The sequence below is a fragment of the Salvelinus namaycush genome, chromosome 21 (genome assembly GCF_016432855.1).
Source record: "Salvelinus namaycush isolate Seneca chromosome 21, SaNama_1.0, whole genome shotgun sequence".
Lineage (NCBI taxonomy): Eukaryota > Metazoa > Chordata > Actinopteri > Salmoniformes > Salmonidae > Salvelinus > Salvelinus namaycush.
Genome location: NC_052327.1, coordinates 28,885,281 through 28,907,183, shown reverse-complemented (window position 1 = coordinate 28,907,183; position 21,903 = coordinate 28,885,281). Strand labels below are relative to the sequence as shown.

The 21,903-nt window shown below is 45.1% G+C and overlaps 1 protein-coding gene across 1 annotated transcript in view; it reads left to right on the top strand.

The window, feature by feature from the left end:
* Window positions 1–21,903, top strand: part of LOC120066682 (nuclear receptor ROR-alpha A) — a 284,904-nt gene that overhangs the window by 93,860 nt on the left and 169,141 nt on the right. The window lies entirely within an intron of this gene.

Below are 21,903 nucleotides of genomic sequence, written 5' to 3'. Positions count from 1 at the left end.
GTGATGTTGGCTTTCGCCGACTGGTCGGGCACCGGTACACACTACCAAGTGCGCTATTTTTCAGATGTTGCTCTACCGGTGTTACAAAGTAATAGCGTCACTGCTATTAGCTTCACGACTGACATTTGGACCAGCGATATCAGCTCCATGAGCATGCTGAGTCTGACAGCACATTGGGTCATCGAGGATTTCGTACTGAGGAAAGTCGTATTGCATGCTCATGAATGTGCTGGTTGTCATACCGCTGCTGCCATTTCAATTGCATTTGAGAACATGTTTGAAGATTGGAAACATGAACACACTAGCTAGCTCCATTCGAACAACTGACTCGAGAAATAAACTCATCAACTGCACCTGCAGCAGACGTGATACCCTCTGTCATGGCATTGAAACGCCTGTTCAACAAAACTGCCGAGGCTGTGAACAAGCGATTTGGTGGCATTCTCTCTTTACTGTGTCACCACTATGCTTGATGCTATGTACAAGGACCGCTACTTCGATGCAGACAAGAAACCGGGTTTACGTGAAATGTTACATACACAGCTGGACAAGATGGAAAAGGACACAGAGACAGTGCGCACCGAGGAAGAGAGGCCACGGACAGACAGAGCTGAAACTTCACTGCTTGACAGGTATGATGCAATTCTGGTTGAGAATGAAATGACTGAACAAATGGACAACGAAACAGCACAGCAAGTAAGTGAAAGAAATAGGTTTTGAATATGTTCTACTGGTAATGGGGACATACGTAAATTCCAACAAAAACTTTTTGGTCAGTGTGTGTGTGTGTGTGTGTAACCTTTATTTAACTGTGTGTAACCTTTATTTAACTGCCAAGTCATAACTGGCAAGCCTATGGGACTCCCAATCACGGCCGGATGTGATACAGCCTGGATTCAAACCAGGGACTTTAGTGACGCCTCTTGCACTGAGATGCAGTGCCTTAGACCACTGCGTCCATGTGTGTTTGTCAACTATTTAACTGTTTGGGTGAAACCATTTTAGGGGGGTTTGTGGGGGGTTCATTTCATTTGTAGGGGATTTCAAGTCCATGGGGGGTAGAAATGGGGGAAGGTATCGTGGGGGAATATGATGCAGGAAGTATTACTATGATGGGGGATTTGTTCATAAATGTGGGGCAAACACAGGAGAAGTTTATAAGCTAATTAAAAATAAAACCCCTGGACAGGGGGGTCTGAGCTGGAAACCCTGAGTAACGATAGTTAGAATCTAAGTCAGTCGAGTGAACCATCCCTTCACCTCGTTTGGTTATAACATCTTTGGTCTGACAGACGTTTACGTGACAACCAGGATTTATTGGATGATGTCAACAAAAATGGCACCACTCATAGCTGAATTTAGCTTAGCATTAGATCATCATAATCAGTACACCCTTCCAAAAAGTATTTTATACACGTGTGTCCACTACAATCTATCCAATAATCAGAATGCGTGATTGTCACCGGAACTTGAAAACGTGAATAAAACAGTAAATACATTATGCTCCATACATATATATGCTACAGTAGAAACGACAACACGATATACAGAAACTATAAGGATAACGTAATAAGGCACTTACTTTGATAGGAAACACACATGTCCAAAGTTACAGGGCAAGGTGACCGGAAACATGACCGAATACAAACAGTGTAGCTATTCCCTCCGCAAGGCAATCAAACAAGCTCAGCGTCAGTATAGAGACAAAGTAGAGTTGCAATTCAACGGCTCAGACACAAGAGGTATGTGGCAGGGTCTACAGTCAATCACGGATTACAAAAAGAAAACCAGCCCCGTCGCGGACCAGGATGTCTTGCTCCCAGACAGACTAAATAACTTCTTTGATCGCTTTGAGGACAATACAGTGCCACTGACACAGCCCGCTACCAAAACCTGTGGACTCTCCTTCACTGCAGCCGACGTGAGTAAAACATTTAAACGTGTTAACCCTCGCAAGGCTGCAGACCCAGACGGCATCCCCAGCCGCGTCCTCAGAGCATGCGCAGACCAGCTGGCTGGTGTGTTTACGGACATATTCAATCACAGTCTGCTGTTCCCACATGCTTCAAGAGGGCCACCATTGTTCCTGTTCCCAAGAAAGCTAAGGTAACTGAGCTAAACGACTACCGCCCCGTAGCACTCACTTCCGTCATCATGAAGTGCTTTGAGAGACTAGTCAAGGACCATATCACCTCCACCCTACCTGACACCCTAGACCCACTCCAATTTGCTTACCGCCCCAATAGGTCCACAGACGACGGAATCGCAACCACACTGCACACTACCCTAACCCATCTGGACAAGAGGAATACCTATGTGAGAATGCTGTTCATCGACTACAGCTCAGCATTTAACACCATAGTACCCCCCAAACTCGTCATCAAGCCCGAGACCCTGAGTCTCGAGCCCGCCCTGTGCTACTGGGTACTGGACTTCCTGACGGGCTGCCCCCAGGTGGTGAGGGTAGGTAACAACATCTCCACCCCGCTGATACTCAACACTGGGGCCCCACAAGGGTGTGTTCTGAGCCCTCTCCTGTACTCCCAGTTCACCCACGACTGCGTGGCCATGCACGCCTCCAACTCAATCATCAAGTTTGCGGACGACACTACAGTGGCAGGCTTGATTACCAACAACGACGAGACGGCCTACAGGGAGGAGGTGAGGGCCCTCGAAGTGTGGTGTCAGGAAAATAACCTCACACTCAACGTCAAAAAAACAAAGATGATTGTGGACTTCAGGAAACAGCAGAGGGAGCACGCCCCTATCCACATCGACGGGACAGTAGTGGAGAGGGTAGTACGTTTTAAGTTCCTCGGCGTACACATCACGGACGAACTGAATTGGTCCACCCACACAGACAGCGTTGTGAAGAAGGCGCAGCAGCAAAACCCGTCGCACACCAACACTAAATAGCACATCATATACAAACAAAGCAATCTCCGACAAGGACATGAGGGGAAACAGAGGGTTAAATACACAACATGTAATTGATGGGATTGGAACCAGGTATGAAAGAAGACAAAACCAATGGAAAATGAAAAATGGATCAGTGATGGCTAGAAGGTCGGTGACGTCGACCGCCGAACACCGCCCGAACAAGGAGAGGGACCGACTTCGGGTGAAGTCGTGACAGCTACTTTGTATGAATCGATAAAGAAGTTTTCATCTGAATTTTATCATGTCTTCTAACAGACACATCTCAATGAACTTGGGTACTACATCGGTCAATCGATGAGAAGATCAACTTATATCGCTGTGAGAAAATGATTTCGGTAGATGGCCAATAATAATTTCAGTGAATCTAATTAATTTCGTGACATGGGTTTGCTTTCATTTGAATGATTTCTTAACCCACAAATCCAGGAATTCATGTGAGGCCAGAGACGTTTATGAGAAGAGCGCCAGAATTTGTTCCAGCCTCCGTGGTCTGAAAATGACAGTCCACTACGGACTGGCACTATTGACATAAACACGGGTACTAACCCAAAGATATTGATCTGTTTTAAGCAATCGATTTAAACATATCTCTAATCAGAGGTTGTCACGTTCCTGACCTGTTTTCCTTTGTTTTGTATTTATTTTAGTTGGTCAGGGCGTGAGTTGGGTGGGTTGTCTATGGTTGATTTTCTATGTTGGGATTTTGTGTTCGGCCTGGTATGATTCTCAATCAGAGACAGCTGTGAATCGTTGTCCCTGATTGAGAGTCATACTAAGGCAGCCTGGGTTTCACTTGTGTTTTGTGGGTGTTTGTTCCTGTGTCAGTGTTTGGGCCACACAGGACTGTTTCAGGTTAGTCACGTTTGTTGGTTGTTGTATTTTGGTAGTGTTTGTTGTTTTCCTATTAAAATATGAATACTTACCAATCCGCATCTTGGTCCGATCCATGCTCCTCCTCGTCTGAGGAGGAGAACGAATACGACAGCCGTTACAGAAACACCCACCAAAACAGGATCAAGCGGATTGGAGAAGGAAGGCAAGAACAACAGCAATGGAAAGAAGAGGAATGGACATGGGAGGAAATCATGAACGGAAAAGGACCCTGGGCAAAGGTTGGAGAGAATCGCCGCTCTCGGGAGGAGGAGGAGGCAGCCACAGCCCAGGAGCGGTGGATTGAGGAGGCAGCACGTAAGAGAGGCTGGAAGCCCGAGAGGCTCACCCAAAAATTTCTTGGGGGGGGGCTAAGAGGTAGTGGGCCGAGGGCAGGTAGGAGACCTGCGCCCACTTCCCAGGCTAACCGTGGAGAGCGGGAGTACGGGCAGACACCGTGTTACGCAGTAGAGCGCACGGTGTCTCCTGTACGTGTTCATAGCCCGGTGCGGGTTATTCCACCTCCCCGCACTGGTAGGGCTAGATTGAGTATTGAGCCGGATGTCATGAAGCCGGCCCTACATATCTGGCCACCAGTACGTCTCCTCGGGCCGGCTTACATGGCACCAGCCTTACGCATGGTGTCCCCGGTTCGCCTACATAGCCCGGTGCGGGTTATTCCACCTCCCCGCACTGGTCGGGCGACGGGGAGCATTCAGCCAGGTAAGGTTGGGCAGGCTCAATGCTCAAGGGAGCCAGTACGCCTGCACGGTCCGGTATTTCCGGCGCCACCTCCCCGCCCCAGCCCAGTACCACCAGTGCCTACACCACGCACCAGGCTTCCAGTGCGTTTCCAGAGCCCTGTTCCTCCTCCACGCACTCTCCCTATGGTGCGTGTCTCCAGCCCAGTGCCTCCAGTTCCGGCACCACGCACTAAGCCACCTGTGCGTCTCCAGAGCCCTGTACACACTGTTCCTTCTCCCCGTACTCGTCCTGATGTGCGTGCCCTCAGCCCGGTGCCACCAGTGCCGGCACCACGCACCAGGCCTTTAGTGCGCATCGAGAGTCCAGTGTGCCCTGTTCCTGCTCCCCGCACTAGCTTGGAGGTGCGTGTCTCCAGTCCGGTACCACCAGTTCCGGCACCACGCACCAGGCCTACTGTGCGCCTCAGCAGGTCAGAGTCGGCCGTCTGCCCAACGCCGTCTGCACTGCTCGTCTGTCCAGCGCCGTCTGAACTGCCTGCCTGCCCAGCACCGTCTGAGCCATCCGTCTGCCCAGCGCCGTCTGAGCCATCCGTCTGCCCAGCGCCGTCTGAGCCATCCGTCTGCCCAGCGCCATCTGAGCCATCCGTCTGCCCAGCGCCATCTGAGCCATCCGTCTGCCCAGCGCCATCTGAGCCATCCGTCTGCCCAGCGCCATCTGAGCCATCCGTCTGCCACGAGCCTTCAGAGCCGCCCGTCTGTCCCGAGCCATTAGAGCCGTCCGCCAGTCAGGAGCCGCTAGAGCCGTCCGCCAGTCAGGAGCCGCCAGAGCCGCCAGCCAGTCAGGAGCTGCCAGAGCCGCCAGCCAGTCAGGAGCTGCCAGAGCCGCCAGCCAGTCAGGAGCTGCCAGAGCCGCCAGCCAGTCAGGAGCTGCCAGAGCCGCCAGCCAGTCAGGAGCTGCCAGAGCCGCCAGCCAGTCAGGAGCTGCCAGAGCCGCCAGCCAGTCAGGAGCTGCCAGAGCCGCCAGCCAGTCAGGAGCTGCCAGAGCCGCCAGCCAGTCATGAGCTGCCAGAGCTGCCTTCCAGTCATGAGCTGCCCTACAGTCATGAGCTGCCCTACAGTCTAGAGCTGCCCTACAGTCATGAGCTGCCCTACAGTCATGAGCTGCCCTTCAGTCATGAGCTGCCCTTCAGTCATGAGCTGCCCTTCAGTCATGAGCTGCCCTCCAGTCATGAGCTGCCCTCCAGTCATGAGCTGCCCTCCAGTCATGAGCTGCCCTCCAGTCATGAGCTGCCCTCCAGTCATGAGCTGCCCTCCAGTCATGAGCTGCCCTACAGTCATGAGCTGCCGCTCAGTCCGGAGCTGCCCCTTATCCTGGTGCTGCCCCTTATCCTGGTGCTGCCCCTTATCCTGGTGCTGCCCCTTATCCTGGTGCTGCCCCTTAGTCCGGTGCTGCCCCTTAGTCAGGTGCTACCCCTCGGTCAGGTGCTACCCCTCAGTCAGGTGCTACCCCTCAGTCTGTTACTGCCCTTTGGAATAGTGGGATTGACATGGAGGGTGAATATTGGGAGGAGGCCACGGAAACGGGGGTTGATTATGGTGGGGTGGGGACCACGACCAGCGCCAGAGCCGCCACCGTGGACAGACGCCCACCCAGACCCTCCCCTAGACTTTGGGCTGGTGCGCCCGGAGTTCGCACCTTAAGGGGGGGGTTCTGTCACGTTCCTGACCTGTTTTCCTTTGTTTTGTATTTATTTTAGTTGGTCAGGGCGTGAGTTGGGTGGGTTGTCTATGGTTGATTTTCTATGTTGGGATTTTGTGTTCGGCCTGGTATGATTCTCAATCAGAGACAGCTGTGAATCGTTGTCCCTGATTGAGAGTCATACTAAGGCAGCCTGGGTTTCACTTGTGTTTTGTGGGTGTTTGTTCCTGTGTCAGTGTTTGGGCCACACAGGACTGTTTCAGGTTAGTCACGTTTGTTGGTTGTTGTATTTTGGTAGTGTTTGTTGTTTTCCTATTAAAATATGAATACTTACCAATCCGCATCTTGGTCCGATCCATGCTCCTCCTCGTCTGAGGAGGAGAACGAATACGACAGCCGTTACAGAGGTATAAATGTGTAATGCCACAAAATGTTATGTGGTGAAAGTGCAAGCTTGTGCAATGCAGTAACATGTTTTGTCCACCATAGGGAAATAAGGGAAATATAACATACAGTAATTAAATATGTCAAAGTTATTCAGTATTTTAATATATGATGATAGTACATGTAGCACACTCACACCTTTTTACAATAATGACATCTATTTATTTCTACTTCAGTTTAAAAATGCTCCTAAGCACAATTAACCAGGTGCTCTAGACTAGAGGGTCCATAGTGTCTGTGCAGTATATGCTGAACATTTGACATCCCTACTTCTGGTATTGAAACTCTGTAGTCAGCTCCTCAAGATCGTCACCAGTCTATGCTCTGACACATACTGTAAACAGCCCTCTGTTCATCTGTCTGTCTGATCAGTTTTTTTAGCCCATGGTCTAAAAATGTGCTCCCTCACCCAAAACTCACTCAAAATGTCCATCTTTTAGCCTCTCTATTATTTCCTTATTTATGTACCTCACATTTTTATTCGGAATCACTATTTACTGAATGTCATTATCAACCTTAATTATTAATTTTCGTTTCTGCATTTGCTTCCGAGAAAGGCTGGCTGTGTAACGCTCGTCGTTGAAATGAGGTGAGGACCAATGCGCAGCGTGGTAAGTGTCCATAATGTTTTAATACGAAAAAATGAACACAGAACATACAACAAGAAAACGACAAACGAACACTCCTGTACGGTGAAACAAAAACACAGAACAGAAAATAATCACCCACAAAACACAATGAAAAACAGGCTACCTAAATATGGCTCCCAATCAGAGACAACGACTAACACCTGCCTCTGATTGAGAACCATACTAGGCCAAACACATAGAAATAGAACAGAACAAAACATAGAAAAAACAACATAGAAAGCCCACCCCAAATCACGCCCTGACCAAACTATAACAAAGACATAACAAAGGAACTAAGGTCAGAACGTGACAGGCTGGCTGGAGCAGTAGTCGTGTGGGAGGGGAGGAGAGAGTAGTGGTGGGGGCTCTGCCATAAGCCCGAAACCCATCCCCATCCCATATCCTTCAGCACCAATCACAGTCCAGGCTCCAGTCCTAGTGCACGCCACAGCTCCAGAGATGCTGTGTACCCTTGTGATAAGGTGTGAGGCCTGTCTGCCACTGACTGACAAGCCTGCTCTTGCCATGCCAGTTCCTGGCGCTCGATAAGAGAAAATGTAAGCGTGATTTTGGGAAATGTCATTTATCTCGGTTCTCTAGTCGTGCCAGTAACCCATCATCATTATGATTTGGCCAGTGACACTTTGCTTCTTGAAAGTCCAATATCTTCAGAGCTCGTGCTGCTAGGTGACCTAAACTGGGACATGCTTAACACCCCGGCCATCCTACAATCTAAGCTTGATGCCCTCAATCTCACACAAATTATCAATGAACCTACCAGGTACAACCACAAAGCTGTAAACACGGGCACCCTCATAGATATCATCCTAACCAACTTCCCCTCCAAATACACCTCTGCTGTTTTCAACCAAGATCTCAGCGATCACTGCCTCATTGCCTGCATCCGTAATGGGTCTGCGGTCAAACGACCACCCCTCATCACTGTCAAACGCTCCCTAAAACACTTCAGCGAGCAGGCCTTTCTAATCGACCTGGCCCGGGTATCCTGGAAGGATATTGACCTCATCCCGTCAGTAGAGGATGCCTGGTTATTCTTCAAAAGTGTCTTCCTCACCATCTTAAATAAGCATGCCCCATTCAAAAATGTAGAACCAGGAACAGATATAGCCCTTGGTTCTCTCCAGACCTGACTGCCCTTGACCAGCACAAAAACATCCTGTGGCGTTCTGCATTAGCATCGAATAGCCCCCGTGATATGCAACTTTTCAGGGAAGTTAGGAACCAATATACACAGGCAGTTAGGAAGCTAAGGCTAGCTTTTTCAAGCAGAAATTTGCATCCTGTAGCACAAACTCCAAAAAGTTCTGGGACACTGTAAAGTCCATGCAGAATAAGTGCACCTCCTCCCAGCTGCCCACTGCACTGAGGCTAGGAAACACTGTCACCACCGATAAATCCACTATAATTGAGAATTTCAATAAGCATTTTTCTACGGCTGGCCATGCTTTCCACCTGGCTACCCCTACCCCGGTCAACAGCCCTGCACCCCCCACAGCAACTCGCCCAAGCCTCCCCTATTTCTCCTTCACCCAAATCCAGATAGCTGATGTTCTGAAAGAGCTGCAAAATCTGGAGCCCTACAAATCAGCCGGGCTAGAAAATCTGGACCCTCTCTTTCTAAAATGATCTTCCGAAATTGTTGCAACTACGAGCCTGTTCAACCTCTCTTTTGTATCGTCTGAGATTTCCAAAGATTGAAAAGTAGCCGCGGTCATCCCCCTCTTCAAAGGGGGAGACACTCTAGAACCAAACTGCTACAGACCTATATCTATCCTACCCTGCCTTTCTAAGGTCTTCGTAAGCCAAGTTAACAAACAGACTACCGAACATTTCGAATCCCACCTTCTCCGCTTGCAATCTGGTTTCAGAGCTGGTCATGGGTGCACCTCAGCCACGCTCAAGGTCCTAAACAATATCATAACCGCCATCGATAAGAGACAATACTGTGCAGCAGTATTCATCGACCTGGCCAAGGCTTTCGGCTCTGTCAATCACCACATTCTTATCTGCAGACTCAACAGCCTTGGTTTCTCAAATGACTGCCTCGCCTGGTTCACCAACTACTTCTCAGACAGAGTTCAGTGTGTCAAATCGGAGGGCCTGTTGTCCGGACCTCTGGCAGTCTCTATGGGGGTGCCACAGGGTTCAATTCTCAAGCTGACTCTCTTCTCTGTATACATCAATGATGTCGCTCTTGCTGCTGGTGATTCTCTGATCCACCTCTACGCAGACGACACCATTCCGTATACTTCTGGCCCTTCTTTGGACACTATGTTAACTAACCTCCAGACGAGCTTCAATGCCATACAACTCTCCTTCCGTGGCCTCCAACTGCTCTTAAATGCAAGTAAAACTAAATGCATGCTCTTCAACCGATCGCTGCCCGCACCTGCCCGCCCATCCAGCATCACTACTCTGGACGGTTCTGACTTAGAATATGTGGACAACTACAAATACCTAGGTGTCTGTTTAGACTGTAAACTCTCCTTCCAGTCTCACATTAAGCATCTCCAATCCAAAATTAAATCTAGAATCGGCTTCCTTTTTCGCAACAAAGCATCCTTCACTCATGCTGCCAAACATACCCTCGTAAAACTGACTATCCTACTGATCCTCGACTTTGACGATGTCATTTACAAAATAGCCTCCAACACTCTACTCAACAAATTGGATGCAGTCTATCACAGTGCCATCCGTTTTGTCACCAAAGCCCCATATACTACCCACCACTGCTCTCGTTGGCTGGCCCTCGCTTCATACTCGTCGCCAAACCCACTGGCTCCAGGTCATCTACAAGTCTTTGCTAGGTAAAGCCCCGCCATAACTCAGCTCACTGGTCACCATAGCAGCACCCACCCGTAGCACGCGCTCCAGCAGGTATTTCTCACTGGTCACCCCCAATGCCAATTCCCCCTTTGGCGACCTTTCATTCCAGTTCTCTGCTGCCAATGACTGGAAAGACCTGCAAAAATCACTGACGCTGGAGACACATATCTCCCTCACTAGCTTTAAGCACCAGCTGTCAGAGCAGCTCACAGATCACTGCACCTGTACACAGCCCACCTGTAAATAGCCCATCCAACTACCTCATCCCCATACTGTATTTATTTATTTATCTTGCTCCTTTGCACCCCAGTATCTCTATTAGCACATTCATCTTCTGCACATCTATCACTCCAGTGTTTAATTGGTATATTGTAATTACTTCGCCACTATGGCCTATTTATTGCCTTACGTCCCTTATCTTACCTCATTTGCACACATTGTATATAGACTTTTTCTACTGTATTATTGACTGTATGTTTGTTTATTCCATGTGTAACCCTGTGTTGTATGTGTCGAACTGCTTTGCTTTATCTTGGCCAAGTCGCAGTTGTAAATGAGACCTTGTTCTCAACTAGCCTACCTGGTTAAATAAAGGTGAAATATATATATGTTTTTAATCTTGGAAAACTTGACTGCTGATATACAAAACATTTTGGGACTATCAACAGTGGACTAATGAAAAAAATACAAAAATTGTTTTTGTGTGGATTTTCCCTTTAATGTCCCTTTGGCATAGTTAGTTAATAATGTAATGGTTAGTTTACCTACAGTATTTTACATGTTTTTTGTGCTTTAAAATCTGAATTGTTTAACCATTGTATATTCTGCGGAATGTATAAAGTATGTACAGTGCATTCGGAAAGTATTCAGACCCCTTACATTTACATTTTACATTTAAGTCATTTAGCAGACGCTCTTATCCAGAGCGACTTACAAGTACATACATTCATATTTTTTTTTTTTTTTTTTTTTTTTTTTGTACTTGACCTTGACTTTTTCCACATTTTGTTACGTTATAGCCTTATTCTAAAATGGATTAAATAATTTTTTCCCTCATCAATCTACATACGATACCCCATAATGACATAAAAAACAGAAATACTTTATTTACATAAGTATTCAGACCCTTTGCTATGAGACTCGAAATTGAGCTCAGGTGCATCATGTTTCCATTGATCATCCTTGAGATGTTTTTACAACTTGATTGGAGTCTACCTGTCATAAATTAAATTAATTTGACATGATTTGGAAAGGCACACACCTGTCTATATAAGGTCCTACAGTTGACAGAGCAAAAACCAAGTGTGTGCACAGATCTGGGGAAGGGTACCAAAACATTTCTGCAGAATGGAAGGTCCCCAAGAACACAGTGGCCTCCATCATTCTTAAATGGAAGAAGTTTGGAACCACCAAGACTCTTCCTAGAGCTGGCCACTCGGCCAACCTGAGCAATCGGGCGAAAAGGGCATTGGTTAGGGAGGTGACCAAGTACCTGATGGTCACTCTGACAGGGCGCCATAGGTCCTTTGTGGATGTGGGAGAACCTTCCAGAAGGACAACCATCTCTGCAGCACTCCACCAATCAGGCCTTTATGGTAGAGTGGCCAGATGGAAGCCGCTCCTCAGTAAAAGGCACATGACAGCCCAACTCTCAGACCATGAGAAACAAGATTCTCTGGTCTGATGAAACCAAGATTGAATTTCTTGGCCTGAATGCCAAATGTCACCTTTGGAGGAAACCTGGCACCATCCCTACGGTGAAGCATGGTGGTGGCAGCATCATGCTGTGGGGATATTTTTCAGAGGCAGGGACTGGGAGACTAATCAGGATAAAGGGAAAGATTAACAAAGCAAAGTACAGAGAGATCCTTGATGAAAACCTGCTCCAAAGCGCTCAGGACCTCATACTGGGGCAAACGTTCACCTTCCAACATGACAACGAACCTAAGCGCAAAGCCAAGACAACGCAGGAGTGGCTTCGGGACAAGTCTCTGAATGTCCTTGAGTGGCCCAGCCAGAGCCCGGGCTTGAACCCAATCTAACATCTCTGGAGAGACCTGAAAATAGATGTGTAGCACTGATTCCCATCCAGCCTGACAGAGCTTGAGTGGATCTGCAGAGAAGAAGGGGAGTAACTCCCCAAATACAGTGGTGCCAAGCTTGTAGCGTCACAACCAAGAAGATTCAAGGCTGTAATCACTGCCAAAGGTGCTTCAGCAAAATACTGAGTAAAGGTTCTGAATACTTACGTAAAGATGATATTTCATTTTTTTTTATATAAACCCTGTTTTTGCTTTGTCATTAAGGGGTATTGTGTGTAGATTGATGAGGGGGAAATACAATTTAATCAAATTTGGAATAAGGCTAACAACAAAATGTGGAAAAAGTCAAGGTGTCTGAATACTTGCCCATTTTAAACATTTATTGTAGGATTTTTATTTTTGTATTGCTTGTAACTGCTTCGGGTAATGCAAGTTCTTATGCTGTTAGGGAAATAACCTATGTGTAAATGTAACAATCTGCTGCTGTATTTTTTTGTGTTATCTGTTATCGTTTTGTTTGTCTTGTGTAGTTTCTTAATCATTGTACCTAAACTGTATGTGTAAAATGTATACGTAGGGCCCAGCTGTAAAAGAGACCTTGGTCTCAGCCTGTGTTCCTTTTTGAAATAAAGGTATAATAATACATTCCGAATGCACTGTATCACAAACCATCAAAGTGTCTGGTGTATGGAGGCGTTCAGATTAAGGGATTCAATCGATACCGAGACAAAGGCTTTCCGTATTGGTGATGTTACGCAAGATCTGTGAGTTGAAGAGTGTGCTTGAGATGTGTAAGAAAAAGCCCCCAGATTCAAGTGAAAATCTGCAAGTCTTTTTCAGAGTGTGTGTGGGCTGTTTGCTCGAGAGGGGACGTGTTCCTGTGTTATTTAGAAAGACAATCCTCTCCAAAGATGAGTGGGTTAACAGGAACCATTAATTGGTTTAGCAGGATTCATATGCACTCAAGTTCCGGCTTAGCTTCAAGGCTGAAAATGCTTGTATTCACATGTATTCAGCAGCCACTGCTTATTTTTTCCCTGCAAATGATCTCACTGTGAAGATAGGCTGTTTAACATTGCTTTTAAGCCTTAGGTTTTGATTTGGGGTTCTAAGATGAAGCATAGCTGCGTTTGTACTCATGTCATCACTTTTAATGTTGGATTCAAAAAACCCAGCTGTCATATATTATTCAATAAGTTTTCCTCTTTTCTCAGAAGCACTACACCATACTACCTCTGGTTGCAGCTTGCTTCTAGCAGCCATTCAATTCACAGGCTACTGTATATTATTCAGTACTGTATATTTTTCCTCCATATAGTTTACTCAAGGTGACATTTGTGGGACACACTGATAAAGTAATTCTTCCCGCAGCTTATACCAACTCTATAGGACTAAACAGAAATTCCACATTATTTTAGTTTTTTTTTTTGTTGTTGAGGGAGACAATTGCTGCCCTTGTGATCTACAGTGCGGAGTAGCAGAGTAGTTCCCGACAGAAAGAAGTGCCTTTAACACCGGCTCCTTGGCAGCCTCACAGGAGCCTAGTGAGTATATTGTTGTTCGCTCTTAACCAAATGTATTTCCAGTCTGTCTGTGATACCCTAACAATAGGAGCAGGCCCACGATTCCCAACATATATGTCAAATCACTGCACCTGTGAAGATCACTCTGCTCAAGATAAATTTGAGGTTGGAGTGTTCGGCTACTGAATAAATCTTTTTATTACGTTGTTGTCTCTATTTGGCCGAGCGGATGAGCATTCTACTCACATGAAGTGCAGTGGTGAAAGCCATGATAAATTGCACTCTTTGTTGACACCTTCATTGGGTTATTTATGGCTCATTAATTGAACTGAAAAGGAGAGTTGTAGGCGCAGCGGGGGGAGTCACCGCGCTAGGCCTTCATGGCACTGCCTCGCAGCAGCCCACAGGGCTGGGAGGAGATAGGAGACGAGAGCAGGCGTCCTATTCTCACATCTGTCTGTCTGTTTCCTGTTTGCTGGGGAGAAAAATGAGAGAACACTCGTCAGGGGCGGGCAGAGAAACGGGGAAGACAACCATGAGACGACGGCCCCCACCCATCCCATCCCAGCCCCTCTCTCACATAAGCTCCCTCCTTCAAAACCTGAAAGGGTTTTTATTTTAATCTTCTCCTGTGTATTCTTTTAGTCCAAGGAGATGTGCTTTAATCATCTTGAGGTTTGTATTGTAAAGGACTGAATGCACTGTTCATTCAGTCCTTTACGGAATCGAGAAGAACATAGCTGCAAGATCTGTTTGCAATTACATGAATGCTTTCTTTAATATTAATTCAGTAGGCCTATTCATTCCATGATGTGAAATTGCATTATGAGCTTGTGTACACAAATGTAGGATTTGCTACAAGCAGTATTATGTTACTCTGACTGAATAGTCTATAAAATAAAATATCCCCTCTCTTTTGATCTACAATCTCCTTTCAAAGCTTTGGATTTCCCAAGGAGGAAAGGGGCACTTCAGACATGAGCTCAGGAACACACTTGATTAACAAGTGGATTAACGATGCTCGTTTCATGGAAGGGTGTACCCCAAAGAACTTCAAAGGCCAACTGGAGTGAGTGCCCACGAGGTACAGTAATGAGGCCTTCCTTCCTGAGAGCACTGACAGACTTTATTCCTTCACTTCAACCTGATCATTTTTTTCCTTTCTGGTGCTTTATCTATTTTGCTCTATCTCTATTTGTCTCTTTCTCTCATCATCTCCCCCTCTATTTCTGTTGATTGGTCTTAGAATTCCTTTCTCCACCAAGGGTTTGTTACAGCAGGTCAATGTTATCATGCTGCAGGAATACACTTGCCCCTGCACATTGACTGTACCGGTACCCCCTGTATATATGTGTAACCTTTATTTAAATAGGCAAGTCAGTTAAGAACAAATTCTTATTTACAATGACGGCCTACCTCTGCCAAACCCGGACTACACTGGGCCAATTGTGCACCGCCCTATGGGACTCCCAATCACGGCCGGATGTGATGCAGCCTGAATTTGAACTAGGTACTGCAGTGACGCCTCTTGCACTAAGATGCAGTGTCTTAGACCACTGCACCACTCGGGAGCCTCACTACTGTTATTTTACTGCTGCTTTATGTTTTATATATACGTATATTTAAAAAAAGCTATTTTTTACTTATTTACTCTTATTTTTCTTTAAACTGCATTGTTGGTTAAGGGCTTGTAAGTAAGCATTTCACTGTAAGGTCTACACCTGTTGCATTTGGTGCATGTGACAAATAACATTTGATTTGATTTGTATGTCCTGTCTTGTATGTCAACTATCTCTGCATAATTGCAGATTTCTAGTGTAATTCCAGACATATCCCATCCTGACTGGATCCACAGGAGCAGAGCAGGATCATGTTTGTTTGTATAGTTTGCCAGGCTCCAAGTCTCTTCATGTGTCTATGTCTTGAACTGTAAGTGCTTAGGCTCATCCAGCCAGGGTCCCCTACTACCCTACAGCTGCCAGTCAGCTCTCAGTGACGCCGGCCCACATCCTCCAACACTTTATGTCTCTCAACACCAAGTCCGCAGTGTCTCTGTGAGAGAGGGACATGTCTGGACCTGTCTGTCACACACGACTCACCCCCAGCTGGACTGCAGTTGGGGCCATTCTCTTTCTAAGCACCAGGGTGTCTTCCGGAGACAGGCAGATTGCGTCAGTCTGAACAGCTACTGTGCTGTACCACAGTGGACCAACATTCCTATCTTCTCCCTCCATGCTTTTGTATTCTTTTGAGCTGGCAAGCACACAAGTGATAGTAATCTACACTTCAATTAGATCGCACTACTCATCAGATGCTATCTTGTGTGCTGGAGCTAGAGAGTGTGAGTGAGTGAGTGTGCTTTGAGGCAGGCAAAGTGTCACTGTGAAGTAGCACCTTGGTATTACTGTGAAGGTTACCCATTGAGCGTGTGTCTGAGTTTTAGTAAAGGCTTATACTGTAGGTAAAGAACCTGAAAAACAAATGATGCTGTGCTTTTTAAGTGCTGTACTTTTTTTCACTGCAACCTGCAACCAGCGAAGGGCTGACTCTACTCCCCAAACAGATCCACTATTAAAATGTAGTCTACTGTCTATGGTGTGTATTTGTCATTCAACCAGTCATAAATTACGGTACACCAAGGACCACTGAAATAGAGATAGTGACGAAAGCAATGTAAAATAATATTTGCTTGAATTGTCACTGTTAGTGATATTGTATGTCCACATTATTAATGTGTTTCTCCTTTCTCTGTTTTTGTTTGGTGATGATGTGTGCTGTGCCGCGCTGCTTCATCAACCTGATCATGTACAAAAGGTAAGTGTCAAAGTGCCTGTCTCATAATCCAGAACACTTATTGAGTTATGTAAAAATAGATGGAGCTGCTCACTTTCTAAACGTACACTCATATCATTGACCAAATATGTACTTCTGTGTAGGTGGACTCACGAACAAGCAAGGTAAGTGAACTACATATTATAACTGTATGTCAGTCAGCATCAACAGATGATTGTATTTGTGTCTAAAAAAATTACATATTTGTGTCTAACAAAATGACCATATTTATGTTAAAGAAAATGAGTAAAAAGGCCTCACATTCCTGCATTTGGTATTTGTTTCCTTCCGATGTGTTAGCTAGGCAGTCTCTTCCTCTGCAACCGTTGCAAGGCAGTCACACAGAGCAGAGCTACAGTTCCAGTGTTCTTCCACTGAGTGGCAGGTATTCTGGTCTAATACTGTCCCACCCGCTAACACAGGAAAATCAAGATGGATGGGTAGATTCCATCGGTTTTTATCATCTCTTAATGTGCAGTTATACAGTGACAGAGAACTCTCCTAGAAGAGGACAGGCCAATGGTTGAAAATTTTGCAGGCGGGAGATAGCACTCTCCAGGCACAGCCATTAAGTTCCATCAGGGAGGCAGTAGACACAATACCCTGGCCTCCCCTGCTGCCAAAGCTGGGAACGTCTCTCTCTGTCTCTTTCTGTGTCTCTCTGTGTCTCTGTCTCTCTCTCTCTGTGTCTCTCTCTCTCTCTCTCTCTCTCTCTCTCTCTCTCTCTCTCTCTCTCTCTCTCTCTCTCTCTCTCTCTCTCTCTCTGTGTAGAGGTAAGCCATTCCACGTGGAACTATAGCGCTCCTCTCATCACTACGAGGTGCTTTGTTGTCCTTTTAAATGCAAGTGTCAGGTCTCAAGTAGTTGCTATTCTCCCTCCTTTTGTGCATGGACATAAATATATTGTGCTACCTTCGCGTTTGTTTAATGATATTCTCCTCTAGTGATACTGAATGGTAGCCATGGTCCGATTTTCAAGGGAAACAGGATATTAAAAGAATATGTCAGAAAGGGTTCTTACAACTCAACACTGAGCACGATCCGACCGTCTCCACAATGTGAAAATGTAAACAGATATTCCTGTATATTTTTATCAAAGAGAATGTGACTTGTACTCTATTACACAGTCCATATGGGGGGGATGGAAATGTGTTCTCTGTCTTTGTTAGTATGTCACCCGCTGATAAAAGTGCCTTGATATTGGAATAACTAACAAAATGTGGAAAATTTGAATATATTTTGCGGCACTTTTCAAACCAGGTTGTATGCAATGAAGGTCTCAGCAGCACATTGCTGTCTAAAAGACTGCTTATTGACAGACCTTCAGCGTCCTGGGTTTCGCGTGTTCTTTGAATCTGTGGTACTCCAGCAAATGTGATCCTCTCTGATGCTTCTATTTGAACTTATTTTGATGTCCCTGAGCATTAAGAGAAGTGACAGCTTACAAATAAATCCATAATTATCACATCTGAAAGCCGCCATCCCAAACTTTATTTGCATATGGAACACTTTGAGGGATGGGGCTGATACACCCTAAGGGTCTGGCAGACTCTGGCAAAGTGGCTGCTGTCATCTCTCTTCTCAGAACCCACTGAAAAATAGAGGCAGAGACCATGTAGTGAGACAATAATGCTCTGTTAAGGTCCAATGCCAATATCAAATCATTTCTGGGTAATGATTAAGTACCTTGATGTGATTGTTTTCAATTAAAATGTTCAAAAAGAAACAAAAATAGCTTCTTAGCAAAGAGCAATTTCTCAAGTGAGAATTTTGCTAGGACTGTCTGGGAGTGGTCTGTGGGAGATTTATGTAGACATAACATATGCAGTTTACACTACCGCAGGCTGCCATATGCTACTAAATTATCCTTATAACTTCTTCTGTGTCCAATTTTTTAATAATCTGGTGCAATAGGTGCAATAGAAGCATACATCTGGTACAGTAGAAGCAATTATTTGTACCATGATTGTCTTCGAAAAGTGTATTTATTTACACAAAGATTGAACCCGTTTTTCCCCTTTACTACTATATAATAGGGAATCCTTTTTTCTGCAAACAATGCCTGCAGTACAGCGGTCGGCTTGAACTCCATCCCACCAAAACAGGCAGAAATGTGTTTTCAAACAGCTCTTACACTAAAAGGGCATTATCATAGTTTTCACAGTATTACAGTATTTCAACCTATAGTGTGGAAATATATAAAAAACGGAGGAAAATCATATGTTTGACAACAGTGGGCCTTTAAAAAAGTCTAAGTAGGCAGGACTGACTAAGGTATAGTGGAGTGTAAAAAAAACGGAGGACAAAATTGTTCCCATTGTATTTCCCCAGTGTATTTCCCAACAGAGCAAGGCCTGCCAAGGCCCCGCAGGCTTCATTTCACCCCTTCAAAACCTAACATATTTTTTTGAGTGTTCTGAAGATAGGAACACAATGACTGCCTGTAGAATTTCATCTTAATTCTACCTGGGAACACAAAAGACAAATCATGGCCATCACAAAAGCCTTGTTCCTGTCGCACAGTGTGTGATAGGACAGGCTCAGGCAGCATAAATGCCTGGCCCTTCAGAGAGCAGGGAGAGAAAGATAGACAGAGAGGAGAATGGTCCCAGGCCAGACCTAAGATTACCTCTCTCCTGTGTGGGGTGAGCCTATAGGACTACCCTCCTGTCCTGTCAGTAGAGGACACACAGCAGACAGGTATTATATAGGAAAATCTATACGTATCAATCATGTTTTTGATGAGAACATCACCCAGACTTTGGCTATGTGTATTGTATTTGTAATGTATGTCCCAATCTTTAGTTTGATATAGGCTAATAGTTTCACGCTGAAGCAACAGCCTAGAAGAAGGCTATAGGAGATACTATATTGGTACTGAATTACTCCTGAATATATTTGGTTTTCCTCTCTCTACTGCTCCACATCCTAAGTGAGTCACTGCCACATGGCACTATGGAAAGGGGTCATGTTTATCCAGCAACGTCTGGAAAGAAAAACCCATAGAACCGTTAACTGCTATCCCTTTCACCGTTGGGCAGTAGTAGCGGCATCAGAGATGTGTTTTTTTCGGTGGCTTCTCTCCTCTGCTCCACCTTCTGAACAGATATCGATATTCCCCTCTGAGGTTCTGCCACGGTACCTCCCCCTAAAGTTGCAGCTAAAGCTCATCTAATTGGTTGCTGGGCTTTAATTAGCTCAGTGCGTTTGCATGTCTGCCATTAGGAATTCAAAAGGGGTGGGGTGGTAGCTGACATTATCCCTTCTCTCCTTCTCCTCTTGCCAGAATCCGTCCCTGTCTAATTCTTCATTTCCCCAGATCCTGTTTTTAAAATTTTATTTAGGCTGTCATTTATTTAACAAGGGATTATTTATTTAGTGCGTCAAATAATTCCTGAATGAATATTTATATATTTTTGGGAGCTTTAAATATTTACATGTCTCCACTTCTGGTTTTCAAGCCACTGTAATGAGTGTTGTTGTTGGAGGTTCAGGGGAATAACAAGACTGGTTTCAAAGTGAAAATTCCTTAGAATATATTCAAACTTAATTTCTTTGAATTTATTATCAGAGTTGATGCCCTAATGATAGTGTAATTGGAGGTATATTATGGATACTCTGGCTGCAGTGATGGTAATTTATTTGGCTGTTGATATTCATTTGAATGAAAATGAATGATTCATGTTAGGGGGTGCTGTGTGTAAACATGACCTTGTGTCAACTCCTGCACTGATGCTGTCTGAGATTCCTACTTGACCAAATTATCTTAATCCTTAGCCATTTTAACCTAATGCCCCCTTTTCTCTGCATCTTGTTTAACACATACTTTATTGTGTAATAATGGATTATTAAAGAGGAGAATCATCTTGAACCAGTCATGCCCTCACAGTTTACAGTGCTGTGATTCCCACTGGTCTAGCTGGGCATGATGAGCCACACCACTGTGTTTCCATACACCCAGCCTTATTAACAGACGTTGCAGGCGATACGATACTGTAGCAGGAGAACTAAGCAGAGCAGGCAGGTAGCAGGCAGTTAGACAGGCAGCGTGGCTGGTTAGCTGTTGAACCAGGGAATGCCTCTTTCCACTAGAACTAGAAACCCCAGCCTAGATCCTAATGACTAACTACAATAAAGAGGGGAGGGGAGGAAGAGGCTGATTTGTTCTGCATGCTAAATATGGCCTGTAATCTTTATTCCTCAGAGTACCTTATTAAAAGTGAAAGGAAGATGAAATCCCACCACCCGGGCCATCCGTTCTGCTGTTTATTAGAGAGGCTTTTCTCGGCTAATATTGAGGTTATGGTAACCTTAGCGGTGATAGATGCATGTTGTGACTTCAGGTAATAATAGCAATGATTGATTCCCACCTGAACCCTGGAGGTGTAATCTAGCGAGATGGAAAAGATAAAGTGTCAGGGAGCTTTTGAAAGATACACACAGGTACAGGCAGATCGGATCCAGGAGTGCTGTTTTTCATCGGCTAGACAACCCCTTGTTGTCTGAATTTATGATGCTTCACCTCATCTCTAATTCATCATTAATTAACTACTGTTTTCTTTACTAAAATCCATCACTATTTGTCATTTTTATTTGGGAACTTTCTTTGAAAATCTATATATTTTTTTACTATTAGTGTATAAATTGTATGGAAGCCCTGAAGCCCAAGGCAAATCTTTTTTTTTAAATGACTCTTGTAATTATCTCGTCTGAACAACTTACTATCTCAATCAAACGACTTAGCATCTTATTTGAATGATTTTGTATCTTGTTTAAACGACTTCATTCAAACGAGATGCAAAGGGCGCAATTTTCAGCATGTGCTAAGGCAGCGCTAGTGTCAAACGCACATTAGTTTGCAATTCCCCATGTAAAAACTGCCGCTCTGGTATTTTCCAGCCCTAATGCCAGGTTCGGCAATTTACCTCTCTAATATCAGCTCGCAGCACTGATATGGATATTTAAAACCAACCAAAAGCTGGTTTTAGTGGTAACACAGTTGGTTATGCCATGAATTTTGACAGCGGAAACGCAGCCTGTCCAGCCATGACGCACACTGCCCATATGCGCATGGAACAAGAGTAGCCTAATGTGCTTTTGGTGCCTGTATACTTATTTTTCTTCCCATTTCATTTGATTTGATTAAAAAACAAGAATAACCTCCCCCTCCTCTCAACAAAGGCTTTTATTTGTCTGCCGAATGGAATGGCAAAGTAGTCAAGACTGTCGATAAAGGGTTTGGTGTTATGCTGATGAATGAGGACCCAAAAGCGACTTAACAGAAACAGAGTCTTTATTCCAGTCTATAACAAAAACGATAATCCTGGATATAATCTCAGGTAAAGTCAACCAGGAAAACTGAAATCCTCTAGG